The sequence below is a fragment of the Globicephala melas genome, chromosome 8, assembly GCF_963455315.2.
Source record: "Globicephala melas chromosome 8, mGloMel1.2, whole genome shotgun sequence".
NCBI classification, from domain to species: domain Eukaryota; kingdom Metazoa; phylum Chordata; class Mammalia; order Artiodactyla; family Delphinidae; genus Globicephala; species Globicephala melas.
Genome location: NC_083321.1, coordinates 89,169,502 through 89,186,446, shown reverse-complemented (window position 1 = coordinate 89,186,446; position 16,945 = coordinate 89,169,502).

Below are 16,945 nucleotides of genomic sequence, written 5' to 3'. Positions count from 1 at the left end.
TCAAATATATTCCCCCTAGAGAACCTGCTATTTTCATCCTACCTAAATCCCTTGTGAGGTACTTAAATTTTACTTTTTCTTTATGTCCTCAGTAAAAAGTTGGAGAACATTTGGTCACTTTCCACTGTATAATAAACCTGGACTTGGAGATCATTTAAGCTGGTTCTCCTCTCTTTTACTCTGCTCTCCTTTTGTGTAAATAATTCTAGCTGTTTGCCTTTTCTCATCAATTATAATTTATAAACTTAGGAGAAATAAGGAAGAAAAAAATTTTTTTTCCTGAGGACACCTGCATGAGGAATAAAAGGAATTGTACATTTGCCCGCTGGATAGAAAAGTTGCAGACAAGGTCAGCCTGGAGCCAGGAGCCAGACAGACCACAAAGATGTCTGTTGGGCAACCCCATCACCATGGGTGCTGGGACTACAATTCACTTTGTTACTTTGGCTTCAAGTAACCAATTCACTTGGTTACTTTGTCTCTTCCCTCCCTAAAGAGAATTCAAAAATCACATTTGATTTTTTTCCCTCAAACTTATGTCCTTTATTTGAAAAACAGCTAAAATTCTTGCCTCTTGGACACTCTTTGCTCTCTCAGTTCCCACCTTATTATAGATGAAGAAATCATTTCAGGATCTAGTCACAGATTTAGTCTGTGTGCCCATAGGGAGCAAGAGTCTTCTTTGGGATTTCTATGCACAATTAATGACATCACAGTTACTAACAACAGCAATTACAGCAGTGACGATAGTAACTGACACTCGCCGAGCTGCAATGTGCCGGGCATCTCACTCAATCCTTTGTAGGCATTATCGAACTTCAATCTCTCAATAGCCATACAATTCCTATTTCCATTTCACAGACAAGAAATGCAGCCAGGGAGGTTGTGTGGTTTGCCAGAGGCTGAGCCAAGATGTGAAACCCGGTCTGAGTGGCCCCCTAGCTCATACTATCCCATCTCACTACACCCCCAGGTATCAGCCTCCCCTGCAGAGCTGGGTTTTTTGGGGTTTTTTTGGCGGTGCTATGCTGCTTGCAGGCTCTTAGTTCCCTGACCAGGGACCGAACCCATACCTCCAGCAGTGGAAGCACAGAGTCCTAACCACTGGACCCCAGGGAAGTCCCTGGAGAGCTGTTTTAAACTTGTATCATCAAGGACCACCCCGGAAGCCTCAGGCCCTAGCTCTGTCTCATGGATGTGTAAACCTCGGGACAGGGTCCTCCAGGTGCTTCACAGGCTGGTCCAACCCTCCACAGGTGATGGATGCATGTTTTCTGTAGCCAGAGGGCCATGTCTCCCAGTCCGTTAAGAAAGAGAGGGTGACTCCAACAGTGTCCTTCTTTGGAGGCTTTTCTGTGTCTCGTGGGACATCTCTGCCTGAAAATGGAAGGGGAGTTGAGTGCCAGATGGAAAGTGTGTCCGCCCGTCTCTACCTAGTGTGGAGCGGCACTGCCACCGTGTGGAAAGACTGGCTGCACCTGGACAAACGCGGTGGTAGAGAAAGCAGGGGAACTCCTGAGCAGTCAGCCCCTGTTCAGGCATTTATTTGATGTTTGTTGAGCACCTAATATTGCCACGTGCTCGGCTAGGCTCCTTCTATTGCTGCTACCGCTCCTGCTGTGGGGAGGTTCCTTCTCTGGGTAGGAAATTAAATGATGTCAACGATTTAGGCTGTAGTGAATGTTTAACATTTATTCATCATTTATTTGGGGGTACTTTCATCTAGGGCTGATTTGCACCACTCAGAAATTATAGACACACCCGATCTGTGCAGGGCGATTTTCTTTGCCTCCAAGGTTTTGGAGACAAGAGGATGCAGAGAAATATAGGGCTCCAGAGTGACTTACTCTATGTTGATGGTTATGAAGGCGAATATGTATTTCTAGCAAACACCTTTGCTTCTTTTTGTCTTAACAGTTCAATAGCATATTAAAAGCATACCATAGAAACAGAAACTAGAGAAAAACAGAAAATCATTCATGATCTCTTTATCCTGACACCATCACTATTAACATTTTGATATATTTCCTTTTTAATTTTTTTCTGCATTTTTGGGCATCGATATAACCATGTTTGCATATGATTATGTATTTCACTTTATTGATATAGCACAATATCATCATCATAATAATAGCTGATACATTCTGATCACCCATGATGTCCTAAGCCCTTTATTAGGGGCTTTAAGTGTCATCTCATGAGCCCATATAACAATCTTAGGAGATGGTATTATCATCCCCCTTTTAATAGAAAAGACAACTGAGGCTCAGGGGGGATCGATATAGCTCTTGCCTCTCATAAGGCTGTCCCATGTTATGCATTGTTTTAGTAACAATCATTTAATCTCTGCAGTGCTTTCCACTCATCCATGCACTGCACTTCGCCTATCTACTTGCCATCATTTTAGATCTTTACTTGCTGCTAATATTGTTTGCTGATGTAAACTTTGCTGCAACATGCATCTCTAAATCATCTTTTTACATAGCTAGGATGAATTTCTTAGGGTAGCTTCTCAGAAGTGGGTTTCTCAATCAAGATGTTGAATCTTTTCATGGCTGTTGGTATTTACAAATTGATCCTCAGTGGGGTTGGGCAAGTTTGTGCACATCAGCCTTACCATGGGTAATGTAGGAGAGTGCCAGTTTTGCAACATCCTCACCAGCACTGAGTGTTAATTTTTTCCAAACTAAAAGATGATAAATGGTTTGATAAATAAATCTGTGATAAATGGATTGTTTTGCCTGTCATTTATTATCAGAGAAGGTGAAGTCACTTTTACTTTTTACCACCTGCACAGGTACTTTCTACCTCGTTTTGCACAGTCCAAGAAATCTCTGAGGTCTTGGACCCTCCTAAACCAGGAGTTTTAAACCTAGGGTCCGGGGTCCATGGATAGAATTCTGGGGCCTGTGAACTTGTCTGGGAAATAATTATACCTTTATTTTTACACACCTGTCACTGAAGTAGTACCCCTTTCATTGTTAATATAGGCAGCAAATCTCAGTGGTATTAGCAGTAGTGTGTCATCATTTATGCTCAGCAACAATTTGAAATCAGTTATTAGACATGCTGCTAGAACTTGTGTTTTGATGTGTTAATAAACAAACACATTTATTAACATACCACACATTCATTTACAAAATATTTTGATAGTTGTATTTCAGTATAATTCTTTTCCTTTGTAATGCTGTATGTTTTATTTTATTTTTATTTATTTATTTATTTATTTGCGGTACGCGGGTCTCTCACCGCCGTGGCCTCTCCCGCTGCGGAGCACAGGTTCCGGACACGCAGGCCCAGCAGCCATGGCACACGGGCCTAGCCGCTCTGCGGCACGCAGGACCCTCCCGGACCAGGGCACGAGCCCGTGTCCCCTGCATCGGCCGGCGGACTCCCAACCACTGCGCCACCAGGGAAGCCCTTTATGTTTTATTTTTAAAATAAAAAAGTTAAATTTAAAAATGCTATTCTGAGAAGGAGTCTGTAGGCTTCACTTGACTAACAGTGGTGTCATAGCAAAAATAAAGCTTAAAATTCCTGTCCTACAAATCTTCATTATAGAAGAATTCCGAATAACAAATGTAAATACTACCCCTCCAGGGATAGAACTCAATTCCTTTCCCCTTGAGTATCCACTGGACTAAGTGATTCACTTCTAAAGAACAGCACCAGGAAAGGGAAAATAGTGACTCCACAGTGGAGAGGCCTGTAGACACCACCTTACCCAACTGACAAATGTCAACACGACCAGTAGATAAGTCAGATGTGGTGCACTCCTGATGCGATGAGAAAGTCACTTTACCTCTGTGACATTCTTTGCCCCAAATCCATAACCCTGGTCTAACCATGAGGAAACAACAGACAACCTAAATTCAGGGACATTCTACAAAATAACCAAAAGGTACTTTTCAAATGTCAAGGTAATGAAAAATAAGGAAAGACTGAGAAACTGCCCAGACTGGAGGAGACTACGGAGATATAATGGCTAAGTGTAAGATGGTCCCTGGATGAGATCCTAGTGCTGAAAAAGGATGTTGGTAGAAAAACCGGTGTAATCTAAATGAAGCCTGTTTCCGTCTTGGCATGACAAAGAATGTTTCAATGTACATCCTCATTTGTGGGTCTTTATATGAGAATTCTTTGGGATTAAGAACCAGGAGTGGAACTGATATCTGTATTTATAATTTGACTAAATTTCCTGTCCAAAAAAACAAAACAAAACAAAACAAAAACCAAGCAAGCAAAAATGAAGCCTGTAGTTTAGTTAGTAGCATCATACCAATGCTAATTCTCTAGTTTTGGTAAACCTATTCTGGTTTACAGGGATTCTCTGTACTATCTTTGCAATTGTTCTGTAAATCTAATTTATAGAACTAGCCCAAACCAGTCTCTCCTCCCAATTTCCAGCTCACCCATCCATTCATTCATCCATTCAACAAACGCACACTGAGCAGCCTCTCTGGCGTGGGGATCGGGCAGCGGTGTGAAGACAGTGATGAGGGGACAGGAGCTTGTAGTCTTTCGCGCAAACCTCCAAGACCTGCAGGCAGTTAAGGTGCAGTGGGACGGATGATTCAGTGGAGATTTGCACAGTGTGCAACACAAGCGCAGGGGAGGAAAGAGAAGCAGAAATGTGCCAGGTGAACCAGGCCCTGTGGGCAGAGTTGAGAGCAGGTGTGAAGGGCGGACGTGTGAGAGTGTGGCATCACCCGGAAACCACGAGCACTTCAGTCTTGCAGGAGCGTGCAGTGCGAGGGTGGGTTGTTCTCTGTGAAGGCAGAGAGGGAGGTCAGATGCAACCAGTCTAAGGACTTAGCTTTTATCCTGTAGGTGGAGGGGAACAACTGGCATGTTCTGAGCAAGTCAGTCCCAGGTCTGTGCTGGAGAAAGATAGTTGTTACTGTGCAGGAAGGATCGGACCGAGGTGCGGCTCCCTCACTGTGGGCAGAGAAATGACCCAGGCTCTTCAGCCCTGGGTTCTTCCTCCTGAGTCTATGCTCCGGCTGGCTCTGGGCCTCGTGGCCTGCACACCCTCACCATCCTTCTCTGCCTTGCTACCTCAGAGCATATCCAGAGCCTCGGATTGGGCGCTTTCCTGTGGAGGTGACTCCGTAGACACAACACTCATGTCCTTTACTCAACTCTCACCTCCCGACTTAGTCCTGCAGCCGGTGCTGAGACTCCAGGCCTTTGCTTGTGGGGAAGGAAGTACGTACAATTGCAGAAGCATATTCGGGAGGTGATGAGGGCCTAACTAGGTCTGTGGTTGTATGGACGGAGAGGAGAAAATGCATACAAGAGATGTTTAGTAGGGCAAATCAGTAGAGAACATTGACTCATTGGAAGTAGGAAGGGAGAGGAGGAAGGATTTGGGGATGATGCCAGCTATGGGATTTAGGGAAGCGAGTGGATGACCATGTCCTCCTCTGCAAGTGGGAACAGAGGAAGAGGAAGAGGAGGAGAGATGAAGGAAGGGATAACAAGGAGCTCTGATGGGTTGAGTTCAGGGTGCTGGGGAAAAGAGCTGTCTATTCACATGTGGGCTCTGGAAGAAAAGTTTGGGATGGAGATAAAGATGCGAGATTATTATCATACTTTCAGCATCCTGTATCGATAGGTTACATGTAGGCATCCATATACATATGTATGACTGTTTTTCTTTTTTTTAATTTAATTTTTAAATTTTTTATACAGCAGTTTCTTATTAGTTACCTATTTTATACATATCAGTGTATACATGTCAATCCCAATCTCCCAATTCATCACACCACCCGCCCCCAGCACTTTCCCCCCTTGGTGTCCATATGTTTGTCTCTACATCTGTGTCTCTATTTCTGCCCTGCAAACCAGTTCACCTGTACCATTTTTCTAGATTCTACATATATGAGTTAATATATGATATCTGTTCTTCTCTTTCTGACTTACTTCACTCTGTATGACAGTCTCTAGATCCATCCACATCTCTACAAATGACCCAATTTCGTTCCTTTTTATGGCTGAGTAATATTCCATTGTATATATGTACCACATCTCCTTTATCCATTCATCTGTTGATGGGCGTTTAGGTTGCTTCCATGACCTGGCTATTGTAAATAGCACTGCAGTGAACGTTGGGGTGCATGTGTCCTTTTGAATTATGGTTTTCTCAGGGTATATGCCCAGGAGTGGGATTGCTGGGTCATATGGTAGTGCTATTTTTAGTTTTTTAAGGAACCTCCATACTGTTCTCCACAGTGGCTGTATCAATGTACATTCCCACATGACTGTTTCTCTTAAGCAGCTTTAATCGTGAGAAGTAAAGAGCACTGGAATTAGAGTCAAATGGATCTGGATTCAAGTTCCAGTTCTGCCACTTACCATCTGTATCAGGGCTCTCCAGAGAAACAGAACCAATAGGAGGTAGATATAGATATAAATATAGATATGATTACAGATTAGATAGATAGATGATAGATAGATAGGTATTGCTTTAAGGAATTGGTTCACACAACTGGGGGTTTGCAAGTTCACGTCCAGGCCGGCAGGCTGCAAATTCATGTAGAAGTGGATGTTGCCATTTGGGGGCAGAAATTTTTCTTCTTCAGGAAACTTCTGTTTTTGCTCAAAGGCCTTTCAACTGATGGGATGAAGGGACTCTCCTTTACTAAAAGCCAACTGAATATAGATGTTAACCACATCTACAAAATACCTTCACAGCCACACCTAGATTAGCATTAGGTTAACCGGGCACTGTGGCCCAGCCAAGTTGCCACATAAGACTAACCATCACATCGTCTATGTGACCTGTGGCAAATACTCAGCTTCTCTGGGTCTCAGTTTCCTCATCTGTAAAATACTGTAAAAATTGCTCCCCAAAGAATTTGCCTTAGGACTCTTTTAATGAAAGTAACAGAAATCCATTTAGAACTCAAATTAAATAAGGAATTTACTGGCTCATAAATGAAAACTCTGTCTGTGGTCATGATAAGATTCTAGGTCTCAAATGACATCATTAAGGCTTAGGTTATGTTCCCATTTTGGCCCTGCTTTTCTCTGTTGGCATCATTCCAGAAAAACAAAACAAGACAACCCACAAAACCCAGAATTGTCTCTCAGTGGCTTGATTGGGTAACTTGTCCACACCTGAATAATCATGAGGTCAGGAATGGAACATGCTGACTGGCCAGGCCAGGGTTACATGGCTATCCCCAGAGCCACGGTCCGCCCTACCCAATCCATACAGACAGAAAGTGGGGAAGGGTGAATTCCCCCAAAGGAAACCAAGGTGTTGTTATGATAAGAAAGGGAAACAGATGCTGAGCAGGAAAAACAATTCCGCTAGGGTTCATCATTTGTCTACCCAGCACTCTACACGTCTTTCTTCCCAAGTAGTAATTTTAAAAATACTCCCCCTTATACCACTAGACACCAACTCATTCACTTCTGCCCAAAGGAAGATGGTCCAAAGCCAACTACTTCTGGGTTTAGCCCCAGGTCAGGGCTCTCTGAGTGATGTATGCACCCTTTTGTCAGGTCCAGGTGTGAGTCCTCATGGTCACACAACCTGTAGCTAAATAATAAATGTCATCAGCCCTGTGTACCTGGTGTGTCACAATGATCGGAAAGTCATCGGGTAACTGCAACTGAAAACCCTCATTGATAATGTGTGACCCCACTGTGGTCACTGGTCCATACACTATATCCCACCCTGCAGTTCGGAAATGTGATGTCATCCCTTCCTGGGGAATGGAGTACATTCCTCAACAAGCCCCCAGGCACACCCCGTGGAAAGCTATCCCTTGTCAACTCTGCACCTTGACCTCATCCGGGAAGGGCATCAGAGGACTTTTCCTTCCTGGGGTCTGTGCACATTAGCAGCTCATTAGCCATTTTTACGGTGGGGCAGGGATGGGGCTGGGGCTGGGGAATCTAGAATTGGCCTAGGGCTTCAGCAATCACAAGCCTTTATTTTTTCTGGACTTGAAATTTCTCTAGCAAAGCAGCATTCTGGAAACTTCCAAAGGGCTTTTATCCTTTCCCCTCCCTTCCTGAACGCTTCATTGCTGAAGCCATTAGAGGTAGACCCATTGCAGTGGCTCAGAGAAAGGTGTCTGAGCCCCAGCAGTTGTGAGGAAGGCATCCCTGGGAAGAAGCAGCCAGAAGTAGGGAATCAGCCTTCGAATGAAGAAGGTATGGCACCAGCGGCACGCAAAGGTTATCCACCCCAGGTCGGGGGATGACCTGACAGTGTGAGAGCAGAAGTCGGATGGAGAAGTAGGGTCCCTGCTGCTTGCGGGAAGTGGCCTGGCCTGGGGTGTCAGAGCCTAAGTGAGGTCAAGGGCATCTGGCAGAGGGATGGGCCAGTGCAGGGTATCAGAGCTTGTGCTGAGTGAAGAGGGTGTGGTGGGGATCAGTGTGGCCTGGTGAGGGACGTTACATTCCAAGCAGGATAAGGAGGACGTCCACATGCGGAGGCGGCGCTGGAGAAATGAGAGGAAGGCATCTGTGTGCGTGTGTGTACGCGAGCATGCGCGTGTGTCCACTGAGAAGGCCTGGGAACAGCAGCACCTCTTGCCTACAGACCTTGGAACCAAGGTTCCTTGGAGAAATGGCTGCTTCCCATTCTCAGGTGGAGAAAGTACAAGATGATCCCGGAATGTTTTTTTCCAGAAAGCAATGAGGTACTCAAAAAATGATGGGATCTTGTAAAAACTGATAGAGAAGCTAGCTTGAATGCACTCCCAGACAAGGGAGCATCAGAATAAATAATGAGAGCAACAATTTGCTGAAAAAAAAAAGAAAAAAAGAAAACCATTAGTCTACATGGATACAGATAAAGGATAAACCTATAGAAAGTTTGATGGGGCATGGGATATTTACAAATGTTTAAAGTACCTCTCCACATATTAAGCCCTCAATTAATGATATTTACCACAAGGATGAGCAGATGCTTATCAATTACAAAGGGGAGAAGAGGAACTTTGCAGTGGAGAATGCTGGCAGACACCCTCTTAATCCAGTGATCAAAGTGGATACCATCAGACACAGGAGAATGGAAATAGTGTGTCACCTTATAGTGTACAATGAGAAAACCAATTACCTCCTCTGTGATGTTCCTGTCAGAGGGACTGCCTGAATTTAATTGTGAGAAAATTTCAGACAAACCAAAATCAGGAGACATTCTGCAAGAGAAATGGACTGTACTCTTCAAAAATGTCAAGATCAGACTTCCCTGGTGGTGCAGTGGTTAAGAATCCACCTGCCAATGCAGGGGACACGGGTTCGAGCCCTGGTCCGGGAAGATCCCACATGCCACAGAGCAATTAAGCCCGTGCACCACAGCTGCTGAGCTTGCATTCTAAAGCCCGCAAGCCACAACTACTGAGCCTGCATGGGGAAACTACTGAAGCCCGTGTGCCTAGAGCCCATGCTCTGCAACAAGAGAAGCCACCACAATGAGTAGCCCCCGCTTGCCGCAACTAGAGAAAACCCGCGTACAGCAACGAGGTCCCAACGCAGCCATCAATCAATCAATAAATTTATATTTTTAAAAATGTCAAGATCATGGCAAACAATAAAGGTTGAATATACTGGATTGAAGGAGACTAGAGAAGCAGGAAACTAAATGAGATGTGTGTTTCTGGAGTGAATGGTAGACACACCAAAATTATTATTATTTTTTAGCCATAAAGATCATTATTGAAACAACTGGGGAAATTTGAATAAAGACTGCAGATTAAATAGTAGTATTGTATAAATATTCGTTTCTTGATTTCTGTTTTGATTGTGGCAAGGTAAGGGAGGGAAAGTCCTTGATTGTAGGAAATAGTAAAATATATGCGGATAGTGGAGCACGGGTCAGAAACTTATCTTCAAATGCTACAGTAAAGAGAAAGTTCTTTGTAACTTCTGTGTAAGTTTGTGATTATGATTGGGAGAATCTGCAGTCATTTTTTTGTGGCCCTTTTTTTCAATCAAATAAAATATCATGGCTGTTTTTTTTTCAGTGTACCACAATGTCCAAAATAGAACTCTTATTTCCTTAGATATACTCCCTCCTATCTCAGAAAACGGCCCCAAACATCCACCCTCTTGCTTAAGGCAAAAGCCTAGGAGTCATCCCGATTCCTCTCTTTCTCTCCGCCAGAAAGTCCTAGCAAGTCCACCTCCGGAGCAGATGTTAAACCCGTTCATTTTCCATTACTGCTACCACCTCTCTAATACAAGCCACCACGTCTGTGGGTCTGTGAAGGAGGTGTTCATAGAGAGGCCAATGGGAGGCTATTACCTTTGTGTATTCTACAGCCAAGTGTCAGGCAATGGGCTTGAGGCTGTGGTTGGTCAGAAGGCTGTGGTTGGTCCTACTCTGTCACATCACCCCATTATAATTCTCTGGGTGGCATGTATGGCCAGCTGCTGTTGTCTAATTTGTTTATTGTGGAGTTCCCCACTAGAAAGTTGGCTCAGGAGAGCATGGATCTTATCTGTCCCGGTGCCTACTTGATATCCAGGACCTAGAACAGAGTAGCACATGGAGTTGAATAAATGTCCCTCGCTACCTTGCCTTTGACAATTCCTTATTTTGGGATCTGTTACAACATCCTACTTCCACATGCTGATTTCTTTTATTAAATAGGAATTAATAGAATTCTTTTGGTTTAGAGTAAAAAAAAAATGTTTACTTAGACTTAAGTAAAGGGGAATATATTGGTTCGTGGAATGGAAAAGTCCAGGACTCTTTCAGGTACGGCTGGATCCAGGGTGCTCACATGTCACTGAGATTCGCTGTGCTTCTTGTGCTTTTGTTTCCATCTCGGGCAAGCTTTCTCCTCAGGTGGCACCTTTTCTCATGGGTTCAGTGAGAATAGAGTTTCTTTTTGCCAGTAGTTTCAATGAAAGTTCTGAGAGCAGGAGGGGCATCCTCCCTCTGACTCCGGCCCCCATCCCCAAAAAGGTGCCGTTGAGAGAAGGAAGGAAAATGAAAGCCAGCTGGGCAGATACATTTGTTCACTACAGATTTGTTGTGAGGATCAAGAGATGATATTTTAAAGTTTATGACATGTAGTAAGCCCTCAGTTATGATGGCTACTACAACAATAATATTGTCATGTAATTATTATTGCTGCGTGAAAGCATGTTGTACACTTCAGGGTACCAAACCGATGTTGGATGTCATTATCTCCTTCGGAGTTCGTGGGTTTAGACAGTTCAGGAGCGGAGGGGAGGAGAAGGGCTCCTTTCCCGTGCCCCAAGGGAGGTGGGGTTTTCTGTCTGGGCAGCAGGGTTGGAAGGAAGGCTGGTCCTCCTGTGGTTCTCAGGATGGCCACTTGGTGGCAGCCTTAGCCCATACTGCTCCTGTTCCCAGCACCTTCCCAGTTTGACTAGCCTGCTCATCTGGGCATTCCCGGGAACCTCAGGGTCCCCAGCCCTTCTCAAACCTCCTGCTTGAGACTCTCCCTTGTGCTGGAGATGGGGGCTACGTGTACATAGATGCGATGCCCACAGAGGATCTCCATGGTTCCTTGGTGTGTCAGGGTTGCAGCGTGAGTGCAGGGAAGCTTTGGGAGTTGGGGGCATCTCCACCAGGAGTTCCCAGGACTGGCAAGAGGCTGGGTGTGGGGCTTCCCTGGTGGCGCAGTGGTTGAGAGTCCGCCTGCCGATGCAGGGGACACGGGTTCGTGCCCCGGTCCGGGAAGATCCCACATGCCGCGGAGCGGCTGGGCCCGTGAGCCATGGCCGCTGAGCCTGCGCGTCCGGAGCCTGTGCTCCGCAGCGGGAGAGGCCACAACAGTGAGAGGACCGCGTACCGCAAAAAAAAAAAAAAAAGAAAAGAAAAAGAGGCTGGGTGTGTATTTGGTGAATAGCCTGGGTAAGGGACTCCAGTGGACATTTGTCATGTTCAGGTTGCCAAGCACTTGTCGAGCATCCTTGCTCTATTGGAGGAAGGTCTAGCCTTCTGAGTCCTAACCCGCCCAAAAGTTGAAGCCTGAGAACTCATCCCCCAGGCTTCTTTGTGGCTACCAGCTGGTCGTAGGTGAGACCCAGAGCCCTGTGACCAGACTCACGGACGTGAGACCCAGTCTGGAGATGAGAACAGCATGAGGAGAGAAGTTCTGCCATTTTTCTTGCAGAGAGTACAGAGGCGTTGGCTTTCTCTTGGAGGTGAGGGGCAGTTGGTAGCAGCTGAAGGCCAGGTGCCTGACCTGGATGTGGCATTGCTTAGGGGAGAGTGGGTAGTGGCAGATTTCTCATCAGGCCAGCTCTGCAGTTTCGTCACGGGCGTTGCTTTTGGAAGCTTGGTCTAAAGCCCTGTTCTCCAGGCCTCCCTCAATGGTGTGAGTCATTCAGTCTCCTTTTGTAAAATCCTGTTTGAGATTAATCCACCAGAATCAGCTTTAGTTGCTTGTAGCTAAGAACCCAGACTAATGTAAGTGCTAACACTGATTTATCACATGCAAGGCCTCTTTTAAATTGCAAATACTTCTATGAGGTAGGAATTCTCATTTTATAGATATAAGCAAAACATACTCAGAGAGGTTAAGTGCTTTGCCCATGCTCACACAGCATGGACATACCAGAGCCTCCAGTCCAATGTAAGGTATGTTGATCTCTGGAGTCCATGATCTTTCCACTGTGCCAGGCTCTTTGCCATCAGGTCAGGGACATTATCGGTACCTCCAGTACCCAGCTCAGTGCCTGACACATAGTAGGTGCTCAATAAATATCCGACCTTAATAAATACTGAACAAATGAGTAAATGAAAATGCCACAGTCTTTTTTCTTGGAGTGTGGTCGAGCTTGGAGCATCTTTGGGGTGGAGACAAGTCCTGGTAAAATGCCAGGTGAAACTTATCTTGGAAAGTCTCAACCCTCCTGAGAGCCCTGGCTCCTCCTGGCTCCAGCCCCTCTGCTCCGTCTGGAACTTAACTGTCTATCCCCAAAGGTGAATTCGAACAATGGCTGCGATCACGTTGACAGTTTGCTTCCTCCACATTCAGTGGCGGCAGGAGTGCAGAGTCGCTGCTATCAAAGGAATAGAGAATTTGAACAGAATCATCTGTGCCTCTGATGCCTCAATCTCCTCTCCTTGTGTCTGAGGAGTGGCTGCCCAGCCTCTATTAAGGACCTGACTGTCCTCTTCTAGGGCTACTCTGAGACAGTAGTGTTCCTCTGGTTTGTAAAGCCAGGTTCCCTATAATGCTGGTTCTGCTTGAGCCCACAGGAGTATCACATGTGACGCCCACTCCACCCCCCTTTCTTTCACTTGTTAGGTTTTTTAAAAAATTTAATTAAAAAAATTTTAATTCAAGTATAGCTAATTTCCAATGTGGTGTTAGTTTCAAGTGTATAGCAAAGTGATCAGTTATACACACACACACGTACACACACACACGTATATTCTTTTTCAGATTCTTTTCCATTACAGTTTATTACAAGATATTGAGTACAGTTCCCTATGCTATACAGTAGGTACTAGTTTACCTATTTTGTATATAATGGTATGCATATGTTAATCCCAAACTCCTAATTTATCTCTCCCCACGGCCGATATCCCCTTTGGTAACCATAAGTTTGTTTTCTATATCTCTGAGCCTATTTCTGTTTTGTAAATAAGTTCATTTGTATCACTTTTTTGGATTCCACATATAAGGAATATCATATGATATTTGTCTTTCTCTGACTTACTTCACTCAGTATGATAATCTCTAGATCCATCCATTTTGTTACAAATGGCATTATTCCATTCTTTTTTATGGCTTAGTAATATTCCATTTATATATATATATATATATATATATATATATATATATATATATATATATATATACACACACCACATCTTCTTTATCCATTCATCTATTGATGGGCATATAGGTTGCTACCATGTCCTGGCTATTGTAAATAGTGCTGCTGTGAACATTGGGGTGCATGTATCTTTTCAAAGTAGAGTTTTCTCTGGATATAGGCCCAGGACCCATTCTCTTTTTTTTTGTGGTACGCGGGCCTCTCACTGTTGTGGCCTCTCCCGTTGCGGAGCACAGGCTCCGGACGCGCAGGCTCAGCGACCGTGGTTCACGGGCCCAGCCGCTCCGTGACATGTGGGATCTTCCCGGACCGGGGCACGAACCCACGTCCCCTGCATCGGCAAGTGGGCTCTCAACCACTGCGCCACCAGGGAAGCCCCCATTCTCTTTTTTAATTGATAAGCCTTCAGATGTGTGAAGGCAGCCACTTGAAGTCTCCTGTATTCAGTCCCACGCCCTCCCACTTGCTCCCAGGTTTTCTTCCTCAAGTGAAACACATACACCTCCTCCGCATGCGCCTCCTCAGACGTGGATTTGCGTTCTTTCCCCCTCCAGTGGTTCTGCCCTAGACACACCCCACTGGCCTGTGCTTCTTCTCGGATGTGATGAGAGATCTTGTGGTATGAAAGCTGTACCACAAGTGTGGTCTGCCCAGGCCAGGGTGGAGTGTTGGCTCACGTGTTCCTCGCTATGGGTACCTTATGACTGGGTTCAGATTCTGACTCTGCCTTTTACTGGCTGTGTGACTTTGGGCAAGTTAGGAAACCTCTCTGTGCCTCAGTTTCTCCATTTGTAAAATGGGTTTATAACAATAATATCTACTTCATAGAATTATTATAAAGACTAACAGAGTAAATATTTAAGTTAATTAGAACAGCAGCTGACATAGTATTCGAGAAGTGTGAAGCAAAAATAAATACAAGAGTCAGTGTCAATATCACAAGTATTGTTGAATGTCTACACTGCATCACCTCTCATACTGACTTTATAGCCAATTAAAAATCCATTGTCTTTTTCTTTCTTTCTCAAAACACAGGCTCTGCTGCTAAGCCCCATCCTGTCAGCACATGCTTCAGCAGTTGGATTTCAGGGAGTGTGCAGGAGTTCACATCTATTCCTCGGACACGACATCATGTTGGTTGCTCCTTGTCTCAAACGGCTGGCTTGCTGGGATGCTAACTCTGCCTTCCAGCATGTGTGAAGTGTGCTGAGCCGCGGGCAGTGTCTTGCTGACTCCAGACACCCGACTGTGTCTGCAGCCCTTCCTGTCTGTCCCTGCGATACCGCAGAGCCTCCTGAAGAAGCTCCTCACTGTCCTTAGCGGGACGGGCTGGGCCCTCAGGCCAGGCGCCCACGGTGGGGATGTTGAAGCGAGATGATCCCCAGACACCCGCCTTCCAGCCTTTCTCCACCTGCGGTCTCAGGGCCAGCTAAAATGGAATCCCGCCACCCCAGACCTGCAGCCTCAGGATCTGGGATCCAGTAATGTGCAGTTTATACGGTGTCTCAGGAGACCCAGAAGGCTGGCCAAGGGGATGATGGAGGAGCTCGGCCAAGCGTGGCTGCGGACGAGTGCCGCCACTGACCTCCCAGCCTGGGCGGGGTGGGGCGGGGGTGGCTCCCCGGGGGAGACCCTCTCCTTGTCTCTACAGACCCGCTTTCTTTCCTCCTTCAGCATGAAGACACAGAGTATGGCAGGACCTGTGGGCTGGAATCCTGGGCTCCAAAGTCTGGACCCCTGAGAAATTTAACCCCCTCTCAGCCCAAGAGCTCGTCAAAGCTTCTTCCTCATGTTCACTGTCGCATTTCCAGCAGGCTGCTGATGGCCATCGTGACAAGAAGTGCTCTAAGCAGACAGACCCTGTGGCTTTCCTTGTTCTGGGCTAGGCTTGACAGCCAAGCGCCTGGGCTCACCTGTTCAGGAAGACGCAACTGCACAGTGCTGTCCCCGGCAGGCCAACACACCGACACCCAGACCTGGGGACCGGGAGGCCTTCACAGACCACACCAGCATGTTCTCTCGCCTTCTGTTTGCTCTTACCAGCCTCCCATTCCAGAGATTCTCCCCTTAGAGGAAACTCCACAGAAGGAGGTTCCTGGGCTAGCTTGGTCAGTCCTGCCGTCAGATTACCGTGGGTTTGAGTAACAGGATGGGGTCAACCCAGCTGCAATGTTCTTGCCTTTCATGATCCCCTAACCCGAGTCTTCCCAGCCTGGCTCCATCGTGGAGGGGCTGCTCACTGGCTGGACTTGGTTACCAGCCTGGAGGAAGGTGATCAGGGACTGGGACAGGCAGAGCAGACCCTTTCCAGCCACATGTGAGCCCTTTGACCAGACACTTCCCTGGTCCCTAGGGTGGACTTCTTCAAGACTGAGTGGCACTGCTGTGTGGTTCAAGTTCAAAGGCATCTTCCCTGGCCAGGTACAGACCCTGTCTGCACTTACACACACACACACACACACACACACACACACACACACACACACACACTCACATACACACATACACATGAACATGGGCAGGGAACCATGGCTCGTGTCCATATAGATATGTTCGCTTCATTCATGCATTCATTCACTCCATGATTCGTGAAGCAGACCAGTACCAACCTCCTACTTTGTGGCAGGTGCTTTATGAGGTGCCAAGATAAAGTAGCGAATAAGATACACAGAACCTGCCCTGGAGAAGTTTAGAACCAGAGGGAAAGAGAAGCATTAACTTAGAGATTTAAAAAAGTGTGGGGTTATGTTAGCTATGGACACCAGCTAAAGCACGAGAATAGAACCCTGAAGACCCTCTTCAGGGTCAGGTGCAACCCCTTGGGCTGTGAGATCTTGGGGGCATCTGAAAGATCCTGTGTGAGGGGCTGGGTGACAGCAGCTGCTTACAATAGCGAAGAAGCATTTCAATATTTTAACAACCTGATACAACTGTGCTTGCGAGTGCCAGCTGTATACTGGCCCTGGAGAGAACATCGAACAGGGGAGTATGCAACCTGGATCAGGTGTCAGGAGAGACTTACCTGATCAGGAGATATTTAAGCCGAGACCTGAGGATGAAGTCAAAGTAAAGGATTAGTGGGCATTGCGGGTGCTGGAGGGGATTCCAGAGAAAGTAAGAAACGCTTGGACATGCCAGGACCCGTAAGTGAGAAACAGCC